The sequence below is a fragment of the Megalobrama amblycephala genome, linkage group LG9 (genome assembly GCF_018812025.1).
Source record: "Megalobrama amblycephala isolate DHTTF-2021 linkage group LG9, ASM1881202v1, whole genome shotgun sequence".
Lineage (NCBI taxonomy): Eukaryota > Metazoa > Chordata > Actinopteri > Cypriniformes > Xenocyprididae > Megalobrama > Megalobrama amblycephala.
Window position 1 is genome coordinate 38,347,602 of NC_063052.1, and position 26,745 is coordinate 38,374,346.

General features: G+C 37.9%; 1 long non-coding RNA gene across 2 annotated transcripts; it reads right to left on the minus strand.

Annotated features, from left to right (window-relative positions):
- Positions 1-3,109: 3,109 nt before the first annotated feature.
- On the minus strand, positions 3,110-10,244 carry LOC125275822. 2 transcript variants are annotated; one of them, XR_007186519.1, is made up of 9 exons: positions 7,919-10,244; positions 7,626-7,742; positions 7,242-7,389; positions 7,008-7,168; positions 6,765-6,807; positions 6,551-6,641; positions 6,356-6,443; positions 4,319-6,249; positions 3,111-4,209 (listed from the first exon to the last, which is right to left on the minus strand). It is a non-coding gene; the product is annotated as an uncharacterized LOC125275822 (long non-coding RNA). The 2 variants fall into 2 exon arrangements; XR_007186518.1 differs by having other exon boundaries at positions 3,110-4,209; positions 7,008-7,389.
- Positions 10,245-26,745: the final 16,501 nt, after the last annotated feature.

Below are 26,745 nucleotides of genomic sequence, written 5' to 3' on the forward strand. Positions count from 1 at the left end.
ATCAGTTAAGACAAAGAAATTGTTACTCTAACTAAATTTATATGTTTTGATGATTATTTCATTTTGATGAAAGGTTTTTAATGAAATGTTTTAAAATTCAAAGGTTTAGGTTTATGTTTATTTTTATTTATATTGTTTATTTTTTTGTGGGCTACAATGGATCTGTTGTGAAAAGAAATCTTAACAAAAGGATTATTAAGTAAAAGTAACAATTCTATGTTTTATTGAAAAGGATAATTGAAATGGTTATGGTCATGTAAATTTGTTTTCTTTTATTTCTATTTTTAAAGGTGTTTAAAAAAAGAGATTTAAAAGATGTTCTACAATTAAGGTGATACATGCTATGTCTATAGACTGTAAACTGAACAATGATTTAAGAAACTTAAAATAATTAGATGGATTATGATGGGTCTTAGTTATTTATTTTATTTTATTTATTTATTTATTTTTGTCGTTGTTGTTGTTCATTTTGAATTAGACCACAATTTTGTTTTTAATCTTAAAAATTATCTATAAGGGTATAGTGAAAGGAGTGGATTTATGATTCATCACCTTGTAATATATAATGAATAGGAAATTATATTTTTCTAAAAACCAGTGTATAGATCCTGGTGTTTATGATTACAGGCAATGTCTGTATTTAGAATCTGAGGAGTGACTGAGGGTCTGGCCCATGCCAGGAATGCAGTAACAGTGCTTGCTCATTTAGCCCGGCTTCCAGAGAATAAATATGTATTTGCTTTGTAGTCAAGGAATTTGATGATAAACCAAATCACAAAGATTGATGTAAAGATGACTATGTGTAAGAACTGAGGGTCAATAATGCACTATGTGCTCTGTAGAATATTCTGTTCTAGTTAAGCCTTTCGAGGGAAAACCTACTGTCTATTTTATACAATTGTAACATGCCAGGGGAGCATGGGTGAGCAATGTTAAATTTTGAAGCGGCCTAAATTATTAAGACCAGATGTGGTGTTTAAGACTTCACATCGGCCTTTTAAGGGGGGACTGAAGGGGTGGATTCTGGAATCCACTTCCGCTTCAATATATATCTTTTAAGTTATTAATCAACATTTATATTTCTGTTAAAATATTTGAATGACTTCTTCAATGTATGTTAAAGCATCTATTTTCCTCTGTACCTCTCACTGAGAGAAAAGAACATGTTATCAGTATGTTGTGGGAAAGTTTCCTGCTCAGAGCAGATCTCAGATCAACTTCAGCCTTGAAGAAGCTGTGAATCGTGTATGTGTGCTAAGTGTTTTGTGCAGGTCCCTTTGTACCGGACAACTGGCATTCTGCTTGAGACCAGCAGACACCATGTCATGACCCCAAAAGGACATCTGGTACCTAAATCCAGGGTCCCCCTCATCATCACCGTGACAAAGGGAGATATGCTTCTTACTATCTGTCCACGTATGGAAAATTTCTAATCTTGTCTATTTTTCTTAGCCAATCAGAATCATTCAACCTGAAGTAATGACATAGTTAGTTGACTCTGTTAGAGTATAATTGTTGTGGAAATGTGAATGTACGCAGAGCAGCCTACGAACTCCTTGGGAGACTTGAAGCTGGCTTCTGCTGATGAAACTGCAAACTATTCTTCATTAAATTTTTCTTCAATTTATTTTTTTAAAACTTTGACTCCAGGTCTTTATTCAACATATCTGGTTTCAAGGGTCCTAAACTGTTTATCCCCAACACCATAGAGTATCGCTTTCTTAGCATGTAGCTGTGATCGATTCGTTATCAGGGACATTGGTTTTATAAGCAGACCAGAATCAACTCGCAAGAGTGTGCACACAAGTTTTATTTAACTACATCACAAACACATAACTAAACTAACAAACACAAACATACCATTCACGCAGTGAGAGAGTGGAAAATGAATTTGAACCATATCATAACAGGGGAATGAAACAATGGAAAGAGTAAATTAACAATTGCTGGACGAACCATCAGTTTCAATACTATAAAGCACCTTTGTTAAAAGGGGTTCACAGTCTTAATACTAAATTGCCATTTAGTGTTCAAACGATACTTGCAAATGCCTTAGCTGTCCGGATCTGCAGGCTCATGAGAAAATCCTTGATGGTTTGGTCCGCTGGTGTGGAAGTTTTAATCAACATCTTCGGCATTGATGAAGAAAATGAAAACAAACTTTGCGCTGTTAATTTGACTCTTTTGTGGTCGCTGCAGTTGTGCATGGCTTGAAGTGAAATGGAGGCCTACCAGCCTGGCTTGGGCCTGGTGGCCCTCGTTGTACCAACAGGACCAGAGCGAAGAACTAGAAGTCCATAAGTACTAAAACTAAACTCTACTGAGGGTGATTTTTTTGTGGAGGCTTTTGAACTCTCCAGAGAGTCGACACCTTCAAATCTTGGCTTGACCAAAAAGAAAGGTGCCATTCTCTGGCAGGGGATTTCATTTGTTTGAAAGTGAGTTCATTTGCCTGGGTTTGTAGGTTTGTGTCCATTTATACTCTGATAAATATAACAAACATACAGTGCATTCTATGATATTTCAATGTCCACCAACATGTGAGTCATTAAACAAGGAGTAATTTGACAGTAAACATCACCTAGATGAAATACATTATCACATAGTTCCAACTTTCAGGCATGCCTAATACTATACAACATACGAAAGAACAACATACACACAGTAATAATAGTCAAGTCAAGTCGTCACCTTTATTTATATAGCGCTTTTTACAATGCAGATTGTATCAAAGCAGCTTTACATTGATAACTGGTACATAGTTTTTGCTGCACAGCAGCTCTTCAAGAATAGTGTCAATGCAGGCAGATCAAAGCACTGTTGAATAAATGTCAAGAATACTGTTGAATATCAAATGTCAAGTCAAATGTCAAGTGTCCCCAACTAAGCAAGCCAAAGGCGACAGCGGCAAGGAACCCAAACTCCAACAGGTGACATCAGGTGGCAAACAAGTGGCAAATAGGTGTTAAAATGGAGAAAAAAAAACCTTGGGAGAAACCAGGCTTAGTCGGGGGGCCAGTTCTCCTCTGGCGAACAGTGCTTTGTTACGATTCAGGTTGCTATCATAAATCTGATAGGATCGCAACATTCAAAGTATTTATTTCAGTTCCATCCAGTTGAGGATCGTATTCATCACGCCGGTATGGTCGGTTTGTTGAGGAACTGTGGTTGTTTCTATGTTTTCTTGTGTTGCAGGTATGTGTCTATGCCATGACGGCTCATAAACAGCACCTGATGTAAAGCATCACCTCAGATATCCATGAACAACCTTCATGACGACAGAGTCATCTGAGCAACTTGGAAAAGACATGGAAATGCATTGGAAATGGACTCTACAGGGAACACACTCCACAGCTATTCAGGTGCCATGGACTTTTAAGACATCCACGATTAGGCAACATGCTTTTCTGTCTCATCATGTAGTTTATACAACATGTTACCACCCATGTTGTATATGTGTCTCGACAGTTTACTCAAGTAAAAGAACAACACTTATGTAAATGTCGGACATGACACAGAGCAGGAAGGGGAACCTTCTGCACCCACCCAAACCAAGGAGAGGACTTCTCATTGGATGACACATTAACTCTAACCACCAAACTCATTCCTAAGGTTTAGGCAAGGACTGCCATAAAAATTCCTTCAGGACCCCCTGGATGGAACAGCAGTGACTGAAATAAAGAGAGGCCACAGAGATCTATCTAAATCCATTCATACCTATGTTTGGAGGCCTTAATTTGATCTAAACTGCATCACATCCACTCCATCTTCATTCAAAGCACAGCTTATGTTAATGGTTACTGACTGTTAAAACAACAGGTCATGGGACAGACCTGTTAACAGATAAACAAATGCATGGACGATGATTTAACCATTTCATATCTTGTTTGGTGTCTGTCTGTTCCCTATGATGCCTATAATAATTTGAAAGAGGTTTGATAAAGAAATAATGCATGGGTAAAAGGTTAAAGACACTATTTTAACACTGTACTTTATGCTATGCAAATGAGTTACAAACTAGGGTGGGCAACACCGGGTCTGCTTCAGATAACAGTAGCCAATCACACTCCAGAATTGGCAAGGCACCACATCTCACTCCTCATCAGAAAGGGATAAATATGTCCCCCGGGTAGACAAACCCTTGTTCTGCGTTTCCAGCTCGACGGGGAAGGAGACACTGACAGACACTCCACGTCCTGAGTTTCTGACCTGACGAGAAAAGAGACTACAAGAGGTTAAGGTGAAGCTTTCGCGAGCAAAACCTTTTACATTGCTTACAGCTGTACTCTAGCTGCAAAAAGGGTGTGAAGATGTGAACCTGTGAAGATTCATCTGACCCAGCTGCCCAGTTCATCCTATAGGGCCCTCTTGGTGCAACAGAAGTTCAGCATCCTCCAGCCCAGCATGGCACGACTACTGGATCGCAACTCCATGCCCTCCCACTGCACGCACCCTGCATCATCAGTGGAAGACGTCTCTGCTACCGGACTGATCACCCGACTGTGTGGAACGTAAATATAAACTTACCAAACCTCTTTTCTAGAGACCTTGGCATTAGTTTATACATGCAGCATATGTTTTCTAACCTCTTTAGATAACAGTTACTTGAGATCAGCTTGTTACAAATAATAGAGATATTATCTGGTGAATGATAAATAAGCAATTATTTATCACCATTTTACCAGAGCCATTAGGTGGCTTCCTTAAGAAGCATTCCCATACGATTCTCTTCCATCCTATATTCAGTTCAACAGCATTGCATTTATCCATTCTGTGTTCACTTCTTTTCTTAGTTTCTTTGATTTAATTCAGTATTCTCCTTTGATTATTATTTTACTATCTTTTAGAAGTGCATATTCATTATTTCATTATTAATCGTTGTGGTATTTACTCTTGCATGTCTATTTTTAATAAATTTCATTGATTTTATTATAACTGTGTCTTCCTTGTGTTGATGATCAAAGACTCTACTAGTTGACCAGACTCTCACAAATCCTTCAGATAAATCAGTTGACCAACTCCATTTTATATTAATTCTGAATTATTGAACAGCTCTTTTGGAGTGTTCTTAAATTAAGACAGTATTCTTAACTGGTGCCCCGTATTACAAAAGGGGGAGGGGTCATCTGATACACTCTTAACCACACCGTAAATGACACGTGATCAAAAATCACTACGTCACAGGTGAATGGAGTAGAAATCACTATATAGAAGAGATTTAAGAAGGGTTAAATTTGTATTAAGTGAATTATTAGAACTCTCAAAGGGGGGACTGTGGGATTACAAATTTAAGAATCTGTTTAAGATCTGCTGATCCTACATCCTTAACATCACATGAAATACTAAGGTGAAGTACACTGTATTTAGCATTTTGAGTTAAAGATAATGACTCAGACAGCATATAGTAATCGGCCTGAGCTCGGCTACCCCACGGCGCCTGCGGCTCAGAATCAGCATCGGCGCATGTTAACCGATTGTGGCCCGCAGCTCGCTCTGGCACATGTATATTTGTTACGGCTGTAAAGCAGTGGGCCGATTCCTGTTCACTGTAACTGGCCCAAATCTGGCTATAGAGATCTGTGCCACTTCTGGCAATGACTCTGCTTATGTTCACTCACAGATGGTTCTCAGATAGCAAAATACAATCGGGCCAGTTCTGGTTAGATTCTTGCCTGCCGGAGACTTACCACTCGGACCGGATGCCTGGTGTAATCACTGCCCCCCCAAACATCACATTATTATGAAAAGCAATTATATGTCCATTTGAAAAGAACTCACTTGATCTGGTTGGCATGAAAACATTTTATTTACAAAACAATTACAAAACTATATTACATAAAATAACAGCAGTTGTTATACAAGTATTGTAGTAATATTGTAGTGTGTAAAATTGGATAAGTATAGACAAACTTAATGTTTTAAATACATTTGTAAATGGAAAAAGTTTTGCTGTTGTACTTAGCAAAATAATGAGCTGAAGAACTTAGCTGAACTCTGCAGGCAGGAAGATCTCCAGGAACAGGATCGGGCACCTCAGCAGGACTTCATTACATAAAAAAAGCTAACTCAAAACCCCCCCCAAAAAACAACAACAGCTAAAAAAATAAATACATAAAATAAACCTCGAGCTGTACAATTAAAGATTTTTTGAAGATTAGATCATCTTCTATCACAACTGCAGTGCTTGAAGGACTTCTTTTAGTTGACCACAATGACAGAATCAGTGATGTCTGGCTCTCCCAACGCCTCCTGAAATAAGCATAGAGGGTCCAACTGTAAGTTTCACTCAGCAGACTAAAAGTAGACCATTACATTCACTGATACTAGCAATTCTGTTAATGCATTGAATACTTACATTTCTTGAAGAATTGTGGGTCCTCCTTACACAGGTACTGAGGAGCACGGAGGGCTACGATGCGTGTCATGTTGACATCGTGCACACCCTTCAAAATCAAGCAAAAATTAACATGTTAAACAAGCAAGCCAACTTTATTTTATATACAGTGAAGACAGTGATGGAGGTAGTAAGCGTTGACAAATTTTAACTCACCTGAAGATCATAAACATTTAAAATGTCACACAGAGTCTCTGAAATCTTGACGCATACAGTTTTCAGTGATATGGAGTAACTTTGCACAAACCTAGAAAACCAAAAACACACAAGTGTATAACCAACAGTGGATGCAGAAAAGAGAAAGTCAGGTCTGTGTCCAGTTATCTGAGGAAACATCACGCAACTTGCATTTCAACTCAACTGAAGTTACCTTAAGTGTTGAAGCTCACTCTCCAGTAAGCATCCAGTTCAGTCTGCAAGTAAACAGATTGTAAAGGTTTACTAATCATAGATAAAGCTACTGCTAGTTTATTCACATGAATGTAGGAATAAAATCACATTTCTCAGATCAGTGTGCTTAACAAAAAGCAGCAACACATGTTGCCCTACATTTTCTTCATTAAGATATCCTTACAAAATCAAATAAGCAAAAAAAATGTTTTGCTTTACTTACATTTTAAGTTGGCTCCAGATGCTTGCGAATATCTGCCACGCTGAAAGGATTCTTCAGGTAACGTTGGTTAGAGCAATGATGTGACGTGGATGACAGCAGTTTACATCGCTCAGTAAACTTAATCATTAAAGTAGCGACGTTTACTCAGGTTTACATTCCACCTGTAAAGAGCAAATAGTATACAAGTATCTATTAATAAAGGTAACATGGTCTAACTGAATGTGCCAAACTTACCAGCTTTCTCATTGGCTCCAACAGCTCCTTGCTAATTCAGTCAGAGAAGATGTTGTCTATGGTGTTATTTCTTCAGGGCTTGACCTGCTCGGTGTCTGAGGATTAAAATCTGCCATTTCTTCAGCGATGATAACACTTCTCTTGATTACTACAAAACAGAAAAAATATTAAAAGCAATTTATGGCATGTTAATAATCACTAATTCCCTGTGCTTCTTAACATGCTGAGTTCATTGAGGTTATTTGAAAACAATGACCTATGACAGTATAAACATCCTCTTCACTCACCTTCTTGAAGAAACATGGAATAAAACAACTTTTGCTTATTACAGTTGCATTTATATAAATATATATGAGCGTGGAAACTAAAAACAAACAAACAAACCTGCTCTTTCTCGTGCAGGACCGTCATCATCCTCTTCCTCAGCTCTTTGTTTGCATATCGGAGTGTTGCTCGTCAAAGTTTAGTGCAGCGTAAACACACGAGATCCACATAACAATGCTTAGATCAAAGATGAAAAAGATTTCTTCCGTTTATTAGCTGTAGTGGCATACCGAAAGTTTTCAGACAAGCCATCAAAGCCGCGTTCGCGGCAGTCACGCGTGAAGTTAACAAGTTCCTTTATAAGCGTCTGCTAAATAAACATACTACAAATGTAAATTAGCGTAGATGCTTACCAGAATGTTGTCGAAATGACCTCAAACAAAATGAAATGACCTCAAACATTAATATCTCTTGGTAAATAATCCATTGTTTTGCTCGCGTCCGCTCCAGGCCACACAAACATGGCGGATTCACCCACTACCACAGACCCCTCCCCCGCCGCGTGCGAGAAGATGAATGAATCACCTGATCGAGCGCGCAGTGAAGCCCGTTTAAAATGCATGAAAGCGTTTAAAATAATGAATTGCTACATTACTTATAAATAGATTTGATATTATACATATTAGAGAATGTTCTGTCTTATATGGCACTTTTATTATATTAGGTTTTACCGCAGATATGTTGTTATTGACAAATTCGCTACATTAAACCAGTGGCGAGGCCAGAAATCTTCAAGTGGGTGGACCTTGGTGAAATAGGGTGGACCTCTATTTTTTTTCTAATATATATATATATATATATATATATATATATATATATATATATATATAGCTTGTTGTTTATTCACTTCATTTTATTATCACGGGAAATGACGTGGATGATATGTGAATCAGTGTCCACCATTTTACGAGCAATAAAGAAAAGTGCCACGTTGCAATATTGAAAATATTTCCATTTTAAACCAATGAAGACGAGCCAGGAAATCACACAACCAATGTGCAAACTTTGCGTGAGAGTTATGTGGGTGAAGAAGTCTCAAACTCCAGTCAATTATTCACTACAGAAACAAAGTAAAAACCTGACTTGAGTTTTTGGCATCCGACGCTGCAATAACGGCGCATATTCTCTTAGAGATGAGAGATGACTCTAATTTATTTTCTTAATATTTCTCTTGTGGCCCATAGTGAGAAAAAAGGTTTCGTTAATTTGAGAAGTATTTCGTGTTAAACAAGTTGTTCTTTAAATGAGGAGCTATCTAATTAATATTTTATTGTCCTCGCAGCGCGTCGGTTAGGCCCTATGCGGTGATGCGCTATCGCGGGGCAAATTAATTGCAATATTAATTTAATAATAAAAGTAGCATGATAATAATAAAAAAAAATAATAGCCCTGCATGCCCATCCACTATATGCCACTGTGAAGGAATAAACGGCATTCGGACTCGGCATCAAATCGATTAACTGTTTTATCCAAATTCACCCACAGACCGTTCAGTGTTTAGTACTGCAATGTCCGAGTCTCTCTTGTCTCATGTCTTTTCAGTCGGCGCAAGCAAGAAACATTTACTAGACCGTGGACTAGCTTTGACTCCCTGAACAGTGTCCACGCAGCCGAATTTTTATGACCATGGACGGTGCGCGTGTGCATGCGTCCGAACGCGTCTTTCCGAGCTCATGGGCAAAGTTGGCCCGCGCGCTCAAGGGCAAATGAGTATCTTAGAAAGATTTGCGCGCTCAACTGTGCGCGAGACGGAGGGGAACGTGGGAAAAGAAGTAGGCTATACCCGGGCCTTAACCGCTCCAAATTAGTGGACTGGAGCTGACGGATCACATCGGGACATGGGGGGGCATTTGCTTGTTTGGAGAGTTACCGTCATAATGGTGTGGGGGAAGGATACTGAACCAAAGCTCGATTTAATTTTTGAAAAAAATAACTGACTTGCATGCGGAAAAGACGCAATATGTGAACGGCCCCACAGAACTTCTTAAAGCAAAGCATCGCAACCCAGCAAGCAATAGCCGTCATTTCACCGTCTCGGTTAACTATAGACCCGATATAGTCCGGCTATGTGTAACCCACTTTTAGCCAAAATAATCTTTCCTTTGGTTACATGTCGTTTTTGCCAAAATAACTTGCGAGTTGTATGATATTGCATCATGTAAGTGAAGTCAACAGTGATTACAAGGTGTTTGGTTGCACATCTTTGACATGTTATATTGTGTAGGCTGTGCATAGCCACAATTTAGCTCGTAGTCAGACCGGCTGTTTGTAGCCCACCTATAGTCAATCCTGATTTATTGTAGTTTTTGGACAGGAAGTGCTTGCGATGGTTGATATCTCACCATGTTCGCAATGTCAACGATTTCTACAAGATTTAAGTGGCATTTCATGACATAGTCTATATGTAGTCACGATTTAGCTCTGAATTGGATAGGCTATGTGCAGTCTGCTTTTAGTCCACCCGGCGAAATTGAGGCAATTTATAGTCTAGTTTTTACGGCTTGGCTATAGCCCTGATTCAGACCAGCAATGAGTGTAACCAAAATAGTGTTAAGTCATTTTCGACCACAAAGCTTGTGGGATTCTTGATATACTTGCATTTATACATTTATATGCAAGTATAATATACATTTATATGCAAGTATACATTTGAAACAGCATATGTTTGCTGTCACAAAATCCTACATTCTATGATATCATATTATATTATATATATATATATATATATATATATATATATATATATATATATATATATATATATATATCAGGGTATAGCCAAGCCATATATTAATTATAATTATATACCACACACATATATGACTGTATTTAATTTTAAGTTAAATAAAAATTTACAATTCTCAACCGCTAGATGGCAACTGTGGCTCTACTGAGACATGACCACTGGCAACGCGAGACTTGAACGTTAGCTCTCGATCACTGTTGCCAGATCTCGCGATAAACATTTCCGCATTTTACAACTGTTGGAGACGGGGAGCAAGCAACAGCAAATGTTAAAGCAAATTCTTTCCTGCTTTTGGTCTTGTAAGTATCTGTGTTTTTCATTTTGACATGTGTTTATTATTTATGTACATTATGTGTAGGAACCGTGACATTTTAGCGGGTAACAGTGCAGACTCACAGTAAAACTACAACGTAGCCCAGGAGACAATGGGCCTACAGATCCAGTTCTGGCTGCATCTATATTTCAGATTTTTAAATCTCTGTATCCGCTTACATATATTTATATATAATCTATTTTTAATCTGTATAATAAAAATGTATAATTCAGATTTTGATCTCCATATCCATATACATATATTATATATATCTTCCAAGGGGTTTTTTCCCTCCTAGGACTTTTTTCCCAGTGTTAGCACGCTGGGTTTTTCTCCTAGGGTTTTTTTCCACCCCTGGGAGTCAGCCGACATTGGCTTAATGTAGCACCATCTTGTATATGTTACATATTACCACGCTTGCTTGTACAGCTTATTTTTAACCACTTCTCTTTTTTCTGTGCTTCTAATATGTAAAGCTGCTTTGAAACAATTACCAATTGTAAAAAGCGCTATATAAATAAATTTGACTTGACTTTTTTTTTTTTTGACTAAAACGTGGTTAAATTAACATACATGCACATGTACTGTAGTGTTTCCTTGTGCCCTAAAACTCTGTAATTATCTAAATACAAGGGGGTAAACACCCTACTATTATTTGTTGTTTTGATATGGCAAGGCAAGTTTATTTTGTATAGCACATTTCAACAACAATGTTCAAGGTAATTCAAAGTGCTTTACATAAAACATGGAATTTATGGAACTGAAAATTAATCAGGTTGTTTTATAAACCAAAAAATATTGTTAACATTTTTTTATCATTGTGTATTATCTTGAGTTATTTTTCTAAATAAAACCTTTTATATTTAATTTGTTTGGACGGATTGTCGTTTATGAGAACCTGTTATATTTAAGTGAAAAGAATCCTTTAGCCATTATTTTGTTCCATTTATTAGTTAGTCCAAATTTTGCCTTATTTTAGCCTAGACCCGTATTAACCGTCTATTAGACATAAATATGTAGTTGTCTAATAGTCGTCTAATTGATGACTAGTCTATTCTTGGGTGATGGTTAGACATCTATTAGATTTTCACTGACAGCCCAAATTTGGCCTCGTTTTAGCCTAGATCCATATTCACCGTCTATTAGACACATATATGTAGTCGTCTAATAATCGTCTAATTGATGACTAGTCTATTTTTGGGTTATGGTTAGACGTCTATTAGATTTTCACTGACAGCCCAAATTTTGCCTTGTTTTAGCCTAGACGGCCGGGCTATGTTTTGACGGCTATTAGACGTCTAATAGACATAAAATTGCTTGCTGGGAAGCGTCTTTTCCTTTTCTGTGAGCACAGCTGTTGCTGTGCACTGCGGTGAAAGAAAGCCACGACTTTTCTCACGTGACCATGCAAGAGACTGACATGAGAAACGTTTAAACCTGCTTGCAAGATTCAATGTGTACCTGAAACACTTACTGAACTAGAGAGCTGATTGAGACACACCATTTATATGCGGTGACAACCGGCTTCTCTCACTGCCACCTTGCAGAGTAGGTCACGTCGGCAGCTCAACCAGTAAGATTAAACTGCCGTCATATCGTAAAAGTATCGCCATCACTCTACGATAGCTGTACTCTACAATCGGCCCGGTTAACACGCGCCAATGCCGATTCTGAGCCGCAGGCGCCGCGGGGCAGCCGATCGGGCCGATTACTACATGCTATCTGGGTTACATAAGCAATAATTAAAATTGTCTTAAAATTCACTTCGTTTCCTGGTAGTATCTGATATGAATTAACTAACTAATGTTACATGTATAATATTTGAATTTGTCAAAAACAACATATCTGCAGTAAAACCAAATATAATAAAAGTGCCATTTAAGACAGAACATTATCTAATATGTATAATATCAAATCTATTTAAAAGTAATGTAGCAATTAATTATTTTATACACTTTCATGTATTTTAAACGCGCTTCACTGCGCGCTCAGGTGATTCATTCATCTTCACGCATGCAGCAGTGGGAGGGGTCTCGTACCTATGATAGTGGGTGATATCCGCCATGTTTGTGCGGTTTGGAGCGGACACGAGCAAAACAATGGATTATTTACAAAGATATATTAATGTTTGAGGTAATTTCGACGCACATTTACATTTGTAGTTTTTTTACTTAGCAGACGCTTATAAAGGAACTTGCTAAAAGTTAACTTCACGTGACTGCCATGAACGCGGTTTTCTTGGCTTGTTTAAAGTTTCGGTATGCCACTACAGTAAATAATAAATAATAAATAATAAACGGACGAAATCTTTTTCATCTTTGATCAAAGCATTATTTTGTGGATCTCGATTGTTTACACTGTACTAAACTTTGGCGAGCAGCACTCCGATCTGCAAACAAAGAGTTGAGGAAGAGGATGACGACGGTCCTGCATTCACGAGGAGAAAGAGCAGGTTTGTTTGTTTGTTTTTTAGTTTCCACGCTCATATATTTATATAAATGCAATTGTAATAAGGAAAAGTTGTTTTATTCCATGTTTATTCAAGAAGGTGAGTGAAGAGGATCCCAGCAAACAAGGACGTCCCCCGGACGTTGTGAACGTCCGTTAAGGTCCGCGTTTGGTCCGCTTTGTAACGTTCGCTGACGGACGTTCGGGGGACGTCCGCGTTTGGTCCGCTTTTTAACGTCCGCTGGCGGACGTTCGGGGGACGTCCGCGTTTGGTTCGCTTTTTAACGTTCGCTGGCGGACGTTCGGGGGACGTCCGCGTTTGGTCCGCTTTGTAACGTTCGCTGACGGACGTTCGGAGGACATTCAAGTCCTTGCCAGTTTGCGAAAGTCCTACTGACGTCCCTCATCTGGTATTTCCATAACAACACTTGTAAAAAAAAACAGCGTTGCCTTTTATCAACAGACCTTACACCTTGAAACTCAGACAAAGGGCAAATGAAACTAAACCTACTGGATTTAAAGGAGGTTGTGTTCCTTAAAAATCCCTTTAAACATGATAATGGATTTACAGAAACCATGATTGTTTTGTTGTGCAGGTTGATATTATGGTTTTACTTCAAGTAAAAATAGTAATTGAATTCGGGTCATTCTACAGAAAAGTCCACTTTTGGTATGACAAAATGTCTTAAAATGTATTTCTTTTTCTAACGTTTAAACTTAGACCACATTATTATATTACACATTGACTTTATGAATACAAATGACAGCTTTATGATTTATTATTATTATTATTATTATTATTATTATTATTTTGTGCATTTAAAGACAGCATGTACCATTTTTTTGATACTGGTGTTACCATACTTCTCTGGCATTTTAAACATTTTTATGAAATGATATTTCTCAATTTTTTTCAGCACATGCAGTCAGAGTTACAGAAAAAAAGATAATGAAAAAAATAAGGAGATTATGTTTGTTTTGTTTTTTAATTTCAATCAGGTTAGTTAAAAGTGATTGAATTATGCTAATTTAATTATGCATGTATTTGCTATAACAATGGAAATATTTGAAAAACAGTTATAAACAAGTAATGCAATCCTTTACATCTTAATTCTTGAGTTTAGCAGAATTCAATGAATGTAAAAGTATTATCATGTCACATATGACACATTTTATTTAATGAGACAGACAAAAAACAGTAACAACAGTGACACAATGAATCACCAGTGACAGATACATAGGACCAAAGATAGCCTACTTATTCTTCAACTATAATCAAGGAGAGGAGACTAAATTTTTTACATTTTTTATACAATCAAAGACTTTTCATTGACACTTAGTGAAAGCAGTCAGTAAAAGATCATAAACAACATTTTAAAAATGTCTGTAAAATACGCTGTCCGTAAAGTCGCTGCTTCTCAGCTTCTCAGTTTAGCCAAATACCCTCAATTTAGCCATATCTGACCAAAGGAGGATTAACAATAGGAAAAAAAGTTAGAATCACATTATTTAGTGCTATTTTATGCAAAAAAACTAAATAAATAGCTTTGAATAAAGTTTTTTTTTCTATAAACAACACCAGTGAGTGACAGTAACACCAGTGACATTTTTCATGAAAAATGCATTTTATGGCTGCTGCAAGGTATCAATCCACATGTTGTCAATCATGGTATATTCACTAAATTAAGTAGTTTAATCCATTTGTATTCTAGTTTTTTGAAATTCCCTAATAATAAAGTAGGTCACACCAGTGACTTCAACTAAAAGCTTCATATGAAATTATGATTTTCTAATTAAAATTTTTGATAACTGAAAAGAGATAGTGGACTTTCCATGTGTCTTTCTTCATGGATCTTCAGGAAATAGGAAGAAGGTAGTCAATTGATGTCAACAGTGTGATTTTTATTTCAAAATAAGAGATTTTTGTTAAAGGTAACACCAGTGACACAACACCAGGGTTTTTTTTTTATATATTTTATAATATTTATTCAGCATTTGTTTTTGTTTTTTATGTCATTTACATAATATATTTGACAGTTATGCATACATTATTGTATTTAAACCCTGGTTCTGAGCTCAAAATAAAGCACTTTCCCACATGACTGTGGGGACGAGCACTTCTGTGCTGTTTGGAATTTTTATAATTAAAAAACAAATACTGCCACATTGATGCGCAAGAAGGTTTAATTGTTCAAATATTGTTTCATATTAAAATATATAAAAAAAATTGTTTTCAATATAAAAAAAAGTGTTTTCAAGTGTAATATTTCTGTAAAGGGACAGAAAAGTGGACTTTTCTGTAGAATGACCCATTCATTGTAAAATGAAGTAAATATTAAAAATGAACAACTTTCATGTTAGCCTATGGGAAAAAATAATGGAGTAACTTCAACCTACTAACTAATTAAAGATGTCATCAGATCATGTGTGCTTTCAGCAGTTATCATTTTAAACATCAAAATCATGATGCCCCCAATAGTAGGCTACTGAATATAAGATGTGGGATAATATAAGAATGGGACATTTTATCCAAGTCATCTCAATGGTAAAAAGTGTCCCAATCACCCTGAAATGGAGCTCTAAAATAATGTTATTGACTTCAACTGATGAATGCAGCCAAAGAAAAGATGAAGAATGGAAAAGCACTTTGCTGGCAAAGAAATTGGAAAATAACACAGGTAAGACAATTCCTATACCCATAAATACCTGTCAAACATGGTTTTATTAAAGAAAAGTTATTTTAAAAAAATTACTTTAATTTTTACACATAAGAAAGGTATAGCATGTGGCAAAAAGTGTAATATAGCCACACTGTGAGATACAAGCAAGTGACGATCGAGTGACGTCATTCTTTAGGTTACGCGCATGTATCCATGGCAACGCTCGGCTGCGTCGACAGTTAAAGGTCCTGCCGGTGATTTTCTCAGATGAGGCCTTGAGTTTTCTCTTTCGTCGGTAAAAAGGGTATTTTAAATTTTAGTTTAGCAGACATTAGCTACCATAACCACTGTTTATCTTGTAAAGTTTAAATTATATGACAAGATTACATTTACAAACGTTTGCTGAAGTTGTTGTCCGTCGCGGCTGACCGTTACGGCCTATCTTCAAATGTACGCTAATCTTGGTCTCACGAATCCAAATTGTAAGTAACAAATGTTTCTTAATAGACAAACGATACCTGAAACATTATTGAATGTGTTCATTTTGTCGTTTTAGGTTAGAAGCCAACGAAAAAACTGCCATCGGACTACCACAGCTGACAACGAGAGACGCGCGTGCACAACTGCATAACACACACACACACACACACACACACACGGAAAGAGCACAACAATTATGAAACTGCTCATTTATTATAAATAAATAAATGTATTTTTCTCCTTACAACGTGTTTGTGTTCTTTTGTTAACCTAGAAGTAAAATAAAAAACAATAAGAGGACTTAATCGAAAGTCCCCTAAACGTCCCGAATGGCCGCTGAACGTCCTGTGAACGTCCCCGTGAATGTCCGGAGGACGTCTTTGCAGACGTCCCCGGGACAGCCAGAGGACCCTACACATGGACGTTCGGGGGACGTTCGCAGAGGCCATTCAGGGGACGTTCTGGGGACCTTTTTTTGTTAGCTGGGATGTTTATACTGTCATGAACATCATATTCTACTTCTCTGACTGAACTAGCAAGGAGCAGTTGGAGCCAATGAGAAAGCTGGTAAGTTCAAGTAAAGTTTGGCACATTCAGTTAGACCATGTTACCTAGATACTTGTATGCTATTTGCTCTTTACAGGTGTAATGTAAACCTGAGTGAACACTGCTACTTTAATGATTATTTCTAAGTTTACTGAGCGATGTAAACTGTTGTCATCCAGACCACATCATTGCCCTAACTGACGTTACCAGAAGAATCCTTTCAGCATTTGGAGTGAACTTATGTAAGTAAAGCAAAACCTTTCTGACTTTTTTTTCTTATTTGCTTTTTAGGGCAACAATGTTAATGTTACCTACCTTTTTTCCCCGTCATCACAGTCCTACATTTTATAAGTGTATTGCTGCTTTTTGTTAAGCACACTGATCTGAGAAATGTGATTTTATTCCAACATTCATGTGAATAAACTAGCAGTAGCTTTATCGACGATTAGTAAACCTTTACAATCTTACTTTATTTGCAGGCTGCACTGGATGTTTACTGAAGAGTGAGCTTCACTTAAAGGATTAGTTCACTTTTAAATAAACTTTTTCTGATAATTTTCTCACCCCCATGTCATCCAAGATGTCCATGTCTTTCTTTCTTCAGTCGAAAAGAAATGAAGGTTTTTGATGTAAACATTCTAGGATTTTTCTCCATATCATTCATTTCAATGGGCACCAAACGGTTGAAGGTCCAAATGGCAGTTTCAGTGCAGCTTTCAAAGGGCTTTAAACGACACCAGACGATGAATAAGGGTCTTATCTAGCGAAACGATCGGTCATTTAAAATTTTTTTTTAAAAGTTTAAGTTTTATAAGCACAAATGCTGGCTTTGCTCTTTTCTCCGATGCGTGTTCGTGACGTCACGTAATACGCAATTACGTTGAAAAGGTCACGGTTGACGTAGGCGTAGCAACCACAGTTTCATTCGCTCAGGATTGTGTATATCTCTGAGCATAAATCTCTGAAAAGTCACAAATTTCTGTCCTGACAAAAAATTTCTTTTAGGCTTTCTAATATTAAAACACCCAGGATACGCACACCTTTCAAGCGTGAGTTTAAAATATTCTAACTGACTGCCAGAGTGAGTTTTTTTTAAGGCGACCCTTATTTTAGAACGTTTGCCCTTATTGTTTCCATGGCGACGCGTGCGTGTCACGAGCGCTGAACCTAGCCACAATAACACTGTATGAGAGATGGATCACTATTATTTTGTTTTTCCTTTTTTATTTAAAATATTCGCAAACTTGCTTACATGTCTTCAACTATATGATATTCTGATTCTCAAATATGTGTGAGTGAGTGTGTTTTGTTGTTTAAAAACCTTTATAAATGATCTTTATCTTGATCTATAATGCGAGATGGGCGCTGCCATCTTAGTTTGCACTGCAGTTCACAGAGTTCTGTCAGTCTGATTTACAGCAGGTGAATACATCAGTTTCTCCTGAAATATATGCAAGTAAGTGGCTGGTGAACTGGAAGAATAAGAGAGTAAACTTTATAGTTACTTAGACCCATTATGCGTGTCTGATATGAATAAATGTCGGCAAATTCTATTTGAATTCACTGTTTATTGATGCTTCCACTGACGTCTGACATCAGTGTGTATTTTATGAACTCCAAATGTATTGTTTAATGGTGCTTATGTGTATTTAAATGTCTGAAACCTTAAAAGAAACATTATGTGGCTGAAAACACTGCATAGCTGTGATGACAAGAGAGCGCGCGTCCGTCTCGCAGCCAGAGCGCGAAAGCACAGTTTGAATCTAGCAGTTATGTGATGTTGCTGAACATTCTAAATCCCATATGTGGAACCGTACGCCCAGGGGCACAGAAATAAACATCCCATATGTGGGAACGTACCGCTCAAAGGGTTAAACAATAAACTGACACAAAGACATTTGAATATGTGTATACGATCCTCCTTCCACACATTTGTAATGTAAACACTGACTCGATACTTCCGCCTACGTCAACCGTGACCTTTTCAACGTAATTGCGTATTACGTGACATCACGAATGCGCATCGGAGAAAAGAGCAAGGCCAGCATTTGTGCTTATAAAACTTAAACTTTTTTTTTTTTTTTTTTTTTAAATGACCAATTGTTTCGCTAGATAAGACCCTTATTCATTGTCTGATATCGTCTGGTGTCGTTTAAAGCCCTTTGAAGCTGCACTGAAACTGCCATTTGGACCTTCAACCGTTTGGTGCCCATTGAAATGAATGATATGGAGAAAAATCCTAGAATGTTTACATCAAAAACCTTCATTTCTTTTCGACTGAAGAAAGAAAGACATGGACATCTTGGATGACATAGGGGTGAGTAAATTATCAGCAAAAGTTTATTTAAAAGTGGAGTAATCCTTTAAGGCAGTGGTTCTCAACTCCAGTCCTCGGGACCCCCACTGCTCTGCACATTTTGTATGTCTCTCTTATATGACACACTCAATTCAGTTCATGCAGACTCTCCTAATGAGCTGATGATCTAAATCAGGTGTGTTAAATAAGGGATACATACAAAATGTGCAGAGCAGTGGGTCCCGAGGACTGGAGTTGAGAAACACTGCTTTAAGGTAACTTCAGTTGAGTTGAAATGCAAGTTGCGTGATGTCTCCTCAGATAACTGGACACAGACTTGACTTTCTCTTTTTGTTCATCCACTGTTGGTTATACACTTGTACGTTTTTGGTGTGTTTTTGGTTTGTACAAAGTTACACCATCACTGAAAATGGCAAGCGTCAAGATTTCAGAGACTCTGCGTGACATTTTAAATGTTTATGATCTTCAGGTGAGTTGAAATTAGTCAACACCATCTACATCCATCACTGTCTTTACTGTATATAAAATTAAGTTGGCTTGCTTGTTTAACATGTGAATTTTTGATTGACTCTGAAGGGTTTGCATGATGTCACCATGAAACGCACTGTAGCCCTCCATGCTCCTGAATGTACCTGTGTGAGGAGGACCCACAATTCTTCAAGACTTGAAATGTAAGTATTCAATGCATTAACAGAATGGCTAGTATCAGTGAATGTAACGGTCTACTTTTAGTCTACTAAGTGAAACTTACAGTTGGGCCCTCTATGCTTATTCAGGAGGCTTTGGGAGAGCCAGACATCACTGATTCTGTCATTGTGGTCAATGAAATCAAGTCCTTCAAGCGCTGCAGTTGTTATAGAAGATGATCTTCAGTTTTATAATAAAAGACTAATCTTCAAAAAAATCTTCAATTGTACAGTTGAAGGTTTATTTTATTTATTAATTTTTTTAGGTGTTGTTGGTGTTTGTTTTTGTCTTTTGAGTTAGTATTTTTATGTAATGAAGTACTGCAGAGGTGCCGATCCTGTTCCTGGAGATCTACCTGCCTAAGTTATTCAGCTAATTATTTTGCCAAGTACAAAATGTGTTTAACAGCAAAACCTTGTCCATTTACCAATGTGTTTAAAACATTTTAAGTTTACCTATACTTATACACAGAGTGTAAAATTGAATAAGTAAATACCAGTGTATAATTTTTCAAAATGTGGTACATAATTTATTCACAATAATTGTATAACTGCTGTTATTTGATGTAATATAGTTTTGTAATTGTTTTGTAAATAAAATGTTTTCATGCCAACCAGATCAAGTGAGTTCTTTTCAAATGGACACATAATTGCTTTTTATAATAATGTTATGTTTGTATAGATTTAAGTAATGTTATGTATATATTATTTTAATTATATAATTAAAATGTAAGTAAGCGTTTTGGCTGGGTATCAAATTTAAATGAAAAATGTATGAACAGCAAGGGCATAGATTTGGTTTCAACTTTGGGGGGGGTTGAACGTTGGTATGGTTGTATTGTATTGGGGGGGGTTGTAACTGATGGATTTGAATATTGGGGGGGGGTTACCTCGCCCCCATCCCCCCCACAAACTACGCCCCTGATGAACAGTATAAACGGGGCTGGGCCGTTTCTGGCGCGCTGTGCGCATTTGCGACGGCCCGATACCGGCTTGATTGCTGCAGTGTTGGCATGGTAACGGCTGCCGCGTCTGGCGCGTCTGGCCCAGAATCGGGCAGTGAGTACAAAGGCATCCAGCCCGATTGCTGCAGAAAGAAGCGGGCCGATTGGTAAGTCTCCGGCAGGCAAGAATCTAACAGGGACTGGCCCGAGTGTATTTTGCTATCTGGGGAAATACTAAGGAGATCAAGTCAGGCAGCCCAGGGCCCGGTTTTTCAAAAGTAATCCACTAGGATTTTGGATAACGGATTGGATCAAATCTTGAAAATGTGTTTTTCAAAAGAAAAAACGGATTACATAATCGGATTAGATCACGTAATCCAATCTTGGTTTTGATCCGGATCAAACCTTTAGTTTGGGTTTTTCAGAACTTTTTTGTAGGATTTGGATCACTTTGATCCAAAAAAACAGGATTATCCTGATCCCAACAGGGGGTAGGATTTCAAGGTGGATTCCAGGAGGAAAATGTAGTAAAACTTTAAAACTAGTCAAAAAATACAACATTTTTATCATGTAATATACATACACATTTTTATCTTGCTCTTGATTAGTTTAACTGTTAAAGTAATAAATTAAATGCAGACATCAGTCTACATATTTAGCCTTTCGGTAGCCTACTCTAAAGTAAAAAGAAATTTTGGTGCCATAAAACAATCCCTAAACAGCTGTAAATATCCAACAAAAATATATTTAATTCAAAACCCATATTCTTTCTATCAACATGTCCCTTTAGGGCCTCCGTAGAGCACTGGAAATCCAGATTTGGTGATCCTGAAAAGTTCCTATCCGGATCAGATTGACCCAATCCGATGTTGCTTTAAAAAACTGGCTCCAAAAGTAAGATGGATTACGTGATCATGGATCGCAAAAAAAGGATTACTAAATCCGGATCAATTTTATCCGGATTAAACCTTTTGAAAAACCGGGCCCAGGTGTCTGAGACATTAACCTTTTGTCTTTATGCACTTCCTGACCATTTGGCATGACAAGCTCAAGACACAACTGTACCTTTGTCTCTATGATAATGTGAAGGTATGGGCGATACTGTCAGACTGATTGGATTAGCACCTATGTATTTGAATGACACCGTTATGCTGATTAGATCAGGGCTGGGGAAATGCGGGGAATGGGCTGATTCCTGCACTTGCATGCTTTGTTTAGATTGTCTCCACCAATGTGTATGTATCCCTTCCCCTTGAATGTATAAAAACTACCAAGTATTACTGCCTTAGTTAGACTTGGATGACTACAGCGATGCACAGTGCTTTTCTCAATAAAGAATAACTTTTGCTTGAAAGATATCCCAACGTCTCCTGGTCTCTGCTTCGACGAGGAAAAATGTTTCTACACTAGATTACTGTAACGCTTCACTGGGTGGTTGTTCTGCTCACTGAGTTCTTACTAGAACCAGGAAGTATGACCATATTAGCCTGGTTCTGGTTCATAACACCTGATGTACTCACTACATCATAAGAAGAATGGCGTCTATGCTAATATTAGTCTCTCTCTGTTTAGCCCTGAGGTTTGCCACAGCCTGCCAGATCCAGGCCGTATCCAGATGAGATGAAGGACCTGCATCTAGACATGATGATAACGCAGCCCTGACTAATCTATCCCCTGCGAAGGCCCATTTCCCCTTCCTTTCCCTCTGTATAGATAAAACTTTATCAAAATTATTCCAGTTCGCATAGATCCTCGGACACAACTAATTTTTCTGTATTATGCGGACCAGTAAAGTAATTTGGCAAATATCACTTTTTTAAAAAAGACCAAGCTTATGCGCACATACACACTCAAACATGCAAACTCAAACATGCAAACCTATAGACTAAAAATGTAAATGAATGGCAAGAATGCATTAAAAGTATTCAGGGTTTTTTTTTTCAGTAGGAAAGGTGTCATTTAAGCAGCCCCTAAAGTAACAATTACATTTTACAGCAGTAGTGATTCAATTAAAAACCAACATCATCTTTATAAGAATTTTTGTATTGTCACTGTGAAGCTGCTTTGAAACAATATGTATTGTGAAAAGCGCTATATAAATGAAGATGACTTGACGAAATCAAACATCCAATCATTCTTCCAAAAAACCTTGATATTTCCACATTTATTCTGCAAGATATACATGAACGAATTGGACATGGTGGTAGAAATCACATTCTATCACAACTTTGGAAAAGATACTTGATCATAAATGTCAATTCTGCAGTTTGTAAAATCATATCAAAATGTGTAACCTACAGATGCATGATAGGACGTTTTGGAGAACAAAAGATGGGTGATTTACCAGCAGAAAGACTGCATGCTGATCTTCCACCCTTCAGCAACGTCAGAGTTGATTACTTTGGACCTTTTGAGAACTGCAAGAAGCAATAACAGCTTGGAACCAAAATAAAATTAACAATGCTATGCTTCAGAAAGGTGTTCAATGGAGTTTTAATCCTCCAACAGCCTAACATCATGGAGGGGTCTGGGAAAGACTTATACGTATGGTGAGACAAGTCCTCTTTTCTATTTTGCATCAACAAAATCTGGAACATGAACTGCAGGCACTTTTTTGTGAAGTGCATTTTGAATAATTAGCCTATAACAATAGTGTCTGGCGACTACCAAGACTTTGAAGCACTAACTCTTAATCACATTTTATTGCTCAAGTCCAATTCATTACTTCAACCTGGATTGTTTCACAAAACTGATACATACATCAAATGCAGATGGAAACAAGTACAGTATCTAGCAGATACCAGCTGTTCTGGAAAAGGTGGACTAAAGAATACTTAACTTTACTCCAGGAAAGGCAAAAGTGGACCAAAGCCAATCCTGACCTTCAAAAAGGAGATATAGTAATGATTGTGAACAGTTCAGCATCACATGATTCCTGGCCTCTAGGAAAAGTGGTGGAAGTTCTAGCTGATGCCAAAAGATTAGTGAGGATTGTAAAAGTGAAGACAAAAACTGGTGTATTGGAGAGACCAATCACAAAACTTTGCTTGTTGCTGGAAAATGATGAAACGTTGATTGAAAAACTTGGAAGCTTGCCCACATTGATTGGACAGACTTAGATTAGTATTCTAACTTTCTATGTTTATATTGTTAAATAGAAATATTGGCTCCTTATTTACTCACATAATGTAATTGTAATTGTGTACACTTACAATTAGAGGCCTGTGTGTAGGAGCCTTATATTTACTTGTTTGTGTTTATTTAATCTAATTTAAGTATCATATTTAACTTTCCTTAAATTGTATTTCTTTGTTTAAATTTATTTTGATTTAACAATTAATTTTGTTGATTTGAGTTTGTGCTCCCCCTGTAGGTAAAATGTTACCAAGCCAACAGGTGCTCTATAAGTTAATGAAGGCTTACAGACAGTCAGGGAGTGGGGAGCGAGCAGAAACAATCATTGACCGTGCTCGCACACTCAAAGAATGGAGGAACTGATTGTTTTTTGTTTATTTTGCCTGTCTTGCATGTATTTGCTGAAAATAAATATCAAGAAAAGAATCAACATTGACGAAAGTGAGTGTTGATTTAACATGAGTCCAGAGAAAGCTCCCAACTGTCTTGAGGACTGAAAGTTTGCCAGAACAACCAAATTATGTCCAAAGGACCTAAATTGACAGATCTCAGTCATCAACTCCATAGTCTACAGGCTATGCCGACTGAATCAAACTCTGAGGGAGTGACACCAACTTGGGGGTGGAACAGCAGTGACAGTTTCCTTCTTATTTTGATTCTCAGTGGCTGGATTACCATGGTCCTTCTGGTGGTGGTATTGTACTGGCAGGTGCACACAATTCAGGCCAACCCGTTAGGGCAATATAGGCCAGGGACAGTTGGAACTTCCAAACTAAAACAGAGAATGTGTAGGCCACTCCCTCAATTTCCTTCTATCACTGCACACAACATAGACTAATCAGCAACATGCCCCTGGCTAACATTACTATGCAGTCCCTTAGAAGCCCCCCACTGTGTAGATTAGCTCCCCTTTGTTTCTTTAGTTTAGAGTTCTCTTAGATTTCAATTTCTCTAACCTGACATAATTCTTGTAAAACCTACCTTTATAGCTATTAAGTCTGTCCTCTAGTACTATTATAAAGTTTACCGAAATGCCAATAGTAAAAGGATTAGGTGTGGTATGTTGTTTTGCTAACTGTTCCAGACATGATGGCACCAGAGCTTCACAACAGACATCCTTTTGTCCCACTGTGATTAAGACAAAAGAGTGTGATATGACCCTCAATGACAACTAAATGACTATTGTAATCAGGACAGCCAAAGATGACATCAATGGCCCATTGATCACAGACTAATCTCATCACGAGTTGCCTTTGTTCACCTTAGCCCTCTATGCCTGAGACCATAGTGTGAACGATCATGGACTCTCAGGGCCACCAAACCGGTTCTGTCTAGAGCACAGCAAGAACAAAGAAAGGCCTCAACAGAAAGACAATCTCTAAACATATTATCTTGAAACCACCAAAAATGGACAGGAATACTGTAAGGAACATGTCCTATACGTCTTTTTACTCATCCAGGAAACTGTGCACACACAGTGGAAACCGCACCTGGAATAAAAGCCAATGCAATCACACCCACTGAGACACAAAAATGTGATGCCTCAAACAATTCACATCAATTTTGGATTCTATGAGTTCAGAACACTGTCACAAGGACTTGGAAAAGTAATAAAGCATTTTCAAGGTCCTACAATATTTTATTTAAATATGTATTTTGGGACAGTCAGTAGTGTGGTTAGGTGGTTAGGAACGCTGCTCAACGCTGCTGCCTGCTGTCTGACCTACGCTCGGAGCTTCGTGGAGTTTATCCTAAATCCTTCTCTTTATTCCTATTCACATAATATAACTTTCTTGTTTTTCACTAGATTACTTAACCTATTGCATAGTATTACTAAACGGAACGATTTATTACTAGTAATCTACCAGCGTAATCACCTAGTGTCAGCCATAGCCCGCTAGCCTGCTAGTTACCGTCTATTTTTTCCTCTAAACTAACCTTCCTTGTCGATCTAATGGCAGATTTATCCAATGTATGTTATTCTGATCTCTCCTCGCCAGATCGGGAAGCTGTGGAGACTTTGCTGCCCGGCATTCATAGATCCACCGTGAGGTACAGCGTCCCGCACATCACCCTTGCCCCAGGCACCGGCAAGCGACCGAGACATCCAGCTAGCGAGTCCCGTGTGCGATGCAGTTTTTCGGACGGCGTTAGCGATCAAGTTCATCAAACAACTGTGGGGAGTCAGACTACTCTACAAAAACACGGTCAGTCATGTCCGACGATTATCATGTGTATTAAATGCAACATGTACAGCTTAGCTCTTTCTGTCAGCAGTGAGACTTACACATGTGATAAATGCAGGGATATTGTCAGGCTGACAGAGAGAATCTCAGAATTAGAGACACGCATCCAAACTTTAATTGAGGATAGTGAGAATGAAAGGGCCTTAGATACTGCTTTGGATGCGACTAGCCTAGTAAACACTGCACATTCGGTTCCGGTTGTAGAAGCCACGCAGCAGGCTAACTGGGTGACTGTGAGGCGGCATAGTGGCAAGAACAAACACCACTCTTCCGTTCCGATTAGAACATCAAACAGGTTCTCCCCACTCAGTGACGCACCCACTGAGAATCCTGTTGAAAGTGCCCTAGTTATTGGCGATTCTATTACACGGAACGTGAAAATAGAGACACCAGCCACCATAGTCACATGTTTGCCGGGGGCCAGAGCACCTGACATCAAAGCAAATTTAAAAGTGCTGGCTAATGCTAAACGTAAATATTCTAAAATCATTATCCACGTCGGCACAAATGATGTTCGACTTCGCCAGTCGGAGATCACTAAAATTAACATTAAAGAGGTGTGTGAACTCGCAAATTCAATGTCAGCAGAAGTAATTTGTTCTGGCCCTCTTCCTGTTCGTTGGAGTGATGAGATAGTTAGCAGGTTATCATCACTCAAT